Here is a 7,707-nt window from a genome sequence, read left to right as displayed (position 1 = left end):
TTTTCATTTCAACTAACTTAATAATAGTTGGTTTAAATGTTGTTAAGCTGTAAATAAATAGCCTTCAGAATTTTTTCTTCTCTGTTATACAATCGTGTTTCTGTGTGTCAGTTGAAATACATGTTTCTGGCTGGGTATCTTTCTATCATCTAAGATGATTTGTTTATCAAATTTAATTTCATCACAGGACATTGTTATGTTATTGTTCTTATGGTTTACATCCTTGGACTTCACTTTCTATGGTTTTATATCTTCTGCAAATTCTCTGAGGAAGCTTAGCCAGAATTGGTGGAGTTCCCTAATTCAGTAGCTCTGGGCAGTCCAAATATAAAATGAATGTAATATAGGAATGGCATGACTATTGTCTCGCAGTAAAAAAGCTTTTCCCAGTCCGTTCCCACTCCCATTTCATCAGAGGTTTCCTAAAAGCCTCATAAGCTTTGTGTATTTTGTGGCTTGTTTAATCTCTAAGAATGTCTCCTCTCCACAAAAATTCCCACTTAGATGACCTTTTCCACTGCACATGGGCATAAGTCATCATTGGATGTGTGTGGTGTCCCCTAAGGGTTGTCAGGATCAGGCTAACAGAGCTGGTTTGTCTTCCTGACACTGAGAGTTAGACCAAGGCTTTGGAAAACTGGTTGGCACTGATTTGGAAATACTTAGTAGCATGGCTAAAGAAGGCACAGCATCCAGCAAGAGCTCCTGAGCCAGTTCTTCTTCTGACCTCTTTTGGTGGCAAGCAGGGTGCAGGGTTTGTCTGGTGTCTTAAAAGATGTAGTTCACTCCTCTACACCTGTGGCTGGAGTCCTTTCCATGGCGTGTCTTGGGAAGATGTTAGGAGCCTTTGTTCCTGCCTTGCAGGGGGGATAAAAGCTGGGGCATAAAGGAGAGGATAAGAGCCAGATTCTCCTAAAACCAGTGACTTGTACATCCAGAGCTGGCCATGGAAAGGCTTCTGCCTTACCTGAGAGCCTTGAGACACACAAGCCTGCTACTGGCTACACAGGGAGTGTTGGGCAAGTGGCTTTTTCCACTGCTTCTGACCTATTTGCTGCCAGATGTCCCATGACTGTTCTGGTTCCTTATAAATCATCCCAGACGGTCTCAAGGGACATGTTTACATTTCCATTAGCAGTGAATTTGCCAGAGGCACATTCATAATGGCCTGTTTATAAAAAGCAATGCAGATAGATACAGTTTCAGAAAGCAAACACTTGAATTAGATACACGGGTATCAGTATTGGATTCACAGGTATCAGTATCTATTGACCCAACACTATATCTCTTCTGGTCTCACCTCAGGTAATGTTAGAGCCAGCAAGGGCAGTAGGCTTTTCCAGTTGAAATGGAAACAGGACAGTTGTATCCCCTGAAATTTGTAGCAGCTTCTCTCATTTGGAGATCACTCTTGGTATGTGACAGACAGAGCTATGTAACTAATACAGAGGGTTTGCTTCCTGAAAGTTAGTTTTCCAGATGCTTTATTAATGTAATCCTAAGACTCTTCACTCTGGTGATAATATGGATATCATCTTGTGACTCTTTACTCTCCACCTGCAGAATCTGCTGCATCAAATAAGAAGCATGAGTATAAACTGCCCATGAATATTTTTATATATTCAGGAGGGTTTATATATAAACAGGGTCCTGTTTATATATAAACAGGAGGGTTCCCAGTATTTGACACAACTTCCCAATAGGATTAATGGGGTCAAGAAAAAAACTGACTAAATACTTGAAAGAGTAATTAATCAATTATAATGAAAGATGAATACTTAAATGATAAATAAACAGGACAGTATGAAATGAGTATGCCAGAAGTGTAAAACTCTATGGGATAGTTGTGAGACACAATCACACGAGCTATTTCTCTACTAAGTAATCAGTGATGCTTGGTGCCTAGCACTGTCCATTTATGCACAGTTATCACAGTGATATTGCAATGTGAAATTTGAGCACAGTGGGGAGGAATCAAGCCAAGCTGTTAAGCAAGATGATATTCCATCAGTTTTCACTCTCTATCCCTACAGGAGCAATAGGGTTATAGGCCTGTGATACCTAGCCAAAACCATAAGGCAGAAAACTTGATTATGTTAATACAGTCAGTGGTCATATTAGCAATATCCAGCATTTTTAGATCAACCCTTTACTCAAATCTTTGTATTTTGTCTAATGGCACAGAGCTCCTTCTGCAGCCCAGTCTCCAGCCACTCTAACACTCCCAGCTCAAACCCATATTCTTGCACTCTTAGATCACATCCAGCAACAGTAGCCATCCTGGTGTTCAGCTTTAACCCTCTGAAATCCAGTACTCCCATCTCCCTGCAACTCTTCATAGCCTGCCTGCTTCCCTTCAGCTCCAGCCTGGCAAAATGACACCATTTTCTTTGTTGTTAAGATGTTTAAGGAAGAACTAAAGAAATACAGAAACAGATTTGGAAATACCATCACAGCATTTTACAAGCATTTGCTCATTTGTACAGCAGCACACTGAACCTTAACTCTGTCATCTCCTTCATTATTTAGCTCTACAGCTATAATGGAACACTTTCTTAATGAGCCACCGTAGAAGAAGTAACTGCTTTTGCTTGGGTATTTATCAACACTAATTTATATGCTGTTTTGTTCTTTGTCAGATTTGGGCATTAATTCAAAACTCAGTTTGGTTCTGAAGAGTGAAAAGCAGTAAAAACCAACCCAACAGAAAAATAATAATCCAACTTCATGTTCACGGACTTCCTTGCTTCCCTGCAGTTTACAAATGAAAGTGGAATTTATTTTTTTTTCCTAGGTGCTAGCACCTAAAATCTTAACCTGGGCTGGGAAAGTCAGAGAGTTCTCTTTGCTATCTATGTCACAAACAGTAACAAAGTCCCTATTATCCAAACTGGTTTGTGCAGCTGCACTATTTTATAGAGATTTTCTGGTTATGTGGTTTAGATCTTAGGGACTCCACAGATGGCTTCTAAATGTCTGTGAAAAGTAACTAAGAAAAGTGGGTTTGATAGTAGCCTTAAATTTGTTTTCAGATCTTCTAGCACTTTTCTTTCTGTGAAAAGTGCCAACAAACAACTTCAGCAATGTGCAAGTTAAAAAGCAAAAGCAAAAAAAAAAAAAGTTGTCTAAGGTTTATCCTACAGTCACATGAATGTTAACAGTCAAAAACAGCTTCACATAGCTGCTATTGGGGAGAGATGTGGGACTGTGTAGATGCACCTGAGGATGTATTTGGGCTTGGAATCCTATTTAGCCTGTGTAGGGAAGCTTCTGTTTTGGAGCTTAGAAATATACATCTCTTAACACTTGATTTACATCAGTTAAAACCTTGGAACTGGGTGAGTATTTGTTGGATTACCTTTTCCCTGCCAGGTGTCTGTCGAATGGGAGTGGCTCTCATTCGGTTTTGTTACACTGATAGGTATTTGGAATGTATCACACTAGAACAGTCTCCAATAAGCTAAGCAAACTTTACTAATGAAAACATAAACTGGTTAAAACAAATCCAGGATCAGCATACACATCTGACAGCTGCAAACAGAAATACTGCAATCAGCAAGCTTACAACTGCTCCAGGTCAGGCACAGCTCAGAGGTATTAAATGAAGACTTTGCATTCTCCACCTTATTTATCTGCTGAAGTGTGGTTTTGTGGAATTTGGTTCTTCTGTAAAAGCAGGATATAAATGTGTGTATATGCATGCAATTTTTAAAAATTTACATGGCATTCTTCCTCACAAAAGTCTTCCTAAGCAGGGGTTGTTGAAAGAGTCAGGTATACAGTACTTGTGGACTTAAAATCATAGAATCACAGAATTGTTCTGGTTGGAAGAGACCTCTAAGTAAATCGAGTCCAACCATTAACCCAACTCTATCTAGTCTGATGTTAAATCACGCCCCTAATCACCACATCTACATGTAGTGTAACAAGGCAACCAGGTGTCCCTAATTGCCAGGCAGTGGGCATGAGCTTGTGTTAAGCCCACCTATGCCTAATTAGGGCAGGCCCCCACTGCGCATGAGCAGGATTAGGGGGCCAATAAAAGGCCTCTCTGCAAAGCATGCTCAGGACTGAGCTGAGCCTGTGCTTCAGGGTTCCCCTTTTATTGCTCCCCCTGGTCCTGCTCATGCACAGTGGGGGCCTGCCCTAATTAGGCACAGGTGGGCTTAACACAAGCTCATGCTCACTCCCTGGCAATTAGGGGCACCTGGTTGCCTCGTTACACTACATCTACATGTCTTTTAAACACCTCCAGGGATGGTGTATCAATCACCTGGCCTCTTCTCTCAAGTGAACAATGATAGGACTAGAGGAAATGTCCTGAAGTTGCACCAGGGGAGGTTTAGACTAGATCTGAGGAAGAATTTCTTTACTGAGAGAGTGGTTAGGCATTGGAATGGGCTGCCCAGGGAGGTTGTGGAATATCCATCCCTGGGAGTATATAAAAAGCATGGAGATAAGGCACTTCAGACATGCTCTACTGGGTGATATATATATATATATATATATATATATATATATATGTATATTATATTGGCAGGGGGGAATGTTGACATTTAGATGAGGTGATCTTAGATGTCTTTTCCAGCTGTGACAGTTCTATCATTTCCTCTACTCCTATCATAATTTACTGGAGAGAAGAGGCAAACACCCACCTCCCTACAGCCTCCTTTCAGGTAGTTGTAGAGAGAGATTAGTTCTCCCTGCAGCTTCTTCTCAGAACTAAACAATCCTGATTTCCTCAGACAGGGAACCGGGGAACAGGATGAGCAAGGTTTTTGAGTAAGGGGCAATAGCAGGGAGAAGGTGTGGCAGCAGTTTTTCAGGTGTGTTTTGAGAGCAGGATGTTTCTTCAGCAGGTGGTTCTGCTGAACCACTGCTAATAGCTCACAGTGCATCTCTGGTGATACCCACGCTCAGTTTCCTCTCCTGCTCTGGTCCCTCCAGCTCCTGCATTGACTGCAGGATGTAAAAGCTTTTCTAAAGTGAATACTACACTTACAGTGGTACCATGACATAGGATGTTTCATTTATCCAGTTACTGTTAATTTAAATCAATCAACTGTTAGTTGAAATTCCACAAATTACAACAAGCAAATATTCTTAAACTTAGATACTATCACTTTTTCCAGGAAAAATAGTTTATGCACAGGCACTGAAAATAGAAATTAAAAATATCTAAATGTGTTTAAGTTATGGCACAAAGGACTGTGAGAGCTTATCCACAACTCCAACTTAAGATAACTTCCCATTTTAATAAACAACCAAAACAAACCCAGTCATCCCAGTGTTTTCCATACTGTGTCTTTTGAAATCAGAGATACGTGTGGAAGGAGAGTGCATAGAGGTGTATTATTAAAGTATTTTCTTTTGTTGTCCTTGTGGGAAGTGTGTTGTGGAGGGGGGAGCTGTAAGATTTTTGGGCCCCTAGGTAGGATTTCCAGAAGGGAAGTTTGAGGGCCAGGGTGTTCAAAAGAGGTAGGGTTCATTGCAATGGGTGGAAAGGTTTGTGCAGCTTCCTATACTGGCAGCAATACTCAGTCCCGTTTGCTGTTATTTCAGGCAGTAAAGCCCATCTCATTTTTGGAAGGGGCCTGGAACAAGACACAAGTAACCATATGATAACTGATGGAAGTGATTTGGGAAGTACTGGACCTCAGTCTCTGCATTTTGTGACTCTCTTCTTTGGAGAGTGGTGCTTACCACGGCTTGTGGCCACACACCCAGAGCACACATTGTCTCCCATGGATGCATTCTCAACAGTCAGAGAACTTAATAGCTTTTTACCAAGCATGTGTCTATTTCTGTCTCATTGGTCATTTACCAGGAAATTTTGTAGAGTCTGCACTGTTTTGAGATACCTTAATAAAAAATATTTGGTTAAATGCAGAAAAGGGAGGACTGCAGACTGTTTATATAGAAGTCACTCTTCTATTTGTGAAGTCCTTTGGTGAGAGATAAATCGGTGGTTTTATTAGCCATCATTACTACTATTTACTTAGTGAATATTAGCTGAAGTTTCTTTTATTTATGCATGGCTTAAAATAAAACCACCTTTATGAAGAATTACCATGTTGCAGCTGTACTTCACAGCCCAGTTGTGTGCTCTGACTTATCCAGCCCAGGATTCTATTGATGACACTGTAGTCTAGTCAACACACAGGCTTCTTTGTAGTGGAAGTAGTTGATTAAATATATCTCTAGTTAGTTTTTTTCTAATATTTTCTTGGATCTGACTTAAGGTCAGACATGAAAGATGATGACAACCACAGGGTGCCTGAGAATGAGAAGCACTTTCACCACACTGGCTTCACTATGTTGTCATGTTATAATTATTATAGTTTTTTCATTGTCACTAACCTGTTTAAATATTTGAGAACAAAGTGGTGTGGTTATATAAAACTTGGAGCAAGAAAACACAACGCCCAAGATCTCTTCTCAGTGCTGGTGTTGCCAGCTGCAGAACCCTTTGATCCCAACCACATATCCGCATAGTAGCTCTGAGGATCTGTGAACCATTTCTCCCTTTCTCCCCATTTCAGATGGTTGCTGATGCTCATTAGAACAGTTCATAGCATCTCTTTGAAGAGACATGCTGATGACAGTGGTTGATCAAAACCCAAATGCTCTAAAACCTTCAGGGGCAGGAGGAGTGGGAGGAAATCCATATGTCAGAATCCTGCCGCAGAATCTGTTATTGGAGGCAAAATAGGCTAATGTATAGTGCACTGACTGGGAATCAGAAAAACAGGATTCAGCTCTCAGTTTCCCATCTAACCATGGGTGGTTTATGGTTCTCCCTGTTCCTTAGTTCTCCAGGTGAAAATAGGTCTTTGTTTTCTCACAAAGCCATCATTAATTGTTGGGACAACTAGGTACCCCAGTGATGCCTATGGTAGGGCTGGGGGGTGGTTGTGTTCTTGCTGCTTGTAACTCCTGGGAGTTACTTTGGCATCCAATGTCCACTGACCCGTTGGAGTTATCCCAGTAACATCAGCTCAACCCATCATGTAGTTATAATGCAGCTCTAATCTGGAGAGTTATTATGGGAATAATAATTCCATGGATGGTTTTACTCTGTGCGTTACAGAGATTCCCAGCAGGTCTTGGTTTTTTACTCTGTAGAGAGGATGTGAGCTGGAAACTTCTACTCCTCTTGTAGCACTGTCCCAATGATTCACTAATTTAAAGCTGCTGTAAAATGTTGTTGATGGCATCAAATCAAGAAAAACATGTTTCAGGGCATAATATGGACCAAGGTGGGTGTATTTTTAATGCTGGAAGCTATGGGCACTGTCTTGAATCTAGAAATCCAGGCTGAGTTTGTACTGCTGATGAATAACTTGGAAATGAGTATCAGATATCACTGGTGGGAGGAAAACACAGAAGTCAAAACTGTCATTTTCAGAGAGGTTTCTATAAAACTAACCTGCAGTTGACATTACATATAACCTTTTGCCTCTTCAGATGTTAATTTGAAGGACAAACACTAAGACTCTTTCTAATGATAGCGCTCAATTGTGCAGAGTGTTCCTGGCATCAACGTAATTCAAAGAAAAAGTCTGTAATATCAATACACCTTTGTTCTTGGAAATGGTTCCTCTGATTGACAGTGGCACTATCTGACTGTCCTAATAAAGTGATCCCCCAGAAGCTTTGGATCTCAGTTCAGGCAGCCTGCCTGGAGTCCTCACCACACCAAGCAGT

The sequence above is a fragment of the Calypte anna genome, chromosome 2 (genome assembly GCF_003957555.1).
Source record: "Calypte anna isolate BGI_N300 chromosome 2, bCalAnn1_v1.p, whole genome shotgun sequence".
Taxonomy (NCBI): domain Eukaryota; kingdom Metazoa; phylum Chordata; class Aves; order Apodiformes; family Trochilidae; genus Calypte; species Calypte anna.
Note: the sequence above shows the minus strand (reverse complement) of the source record.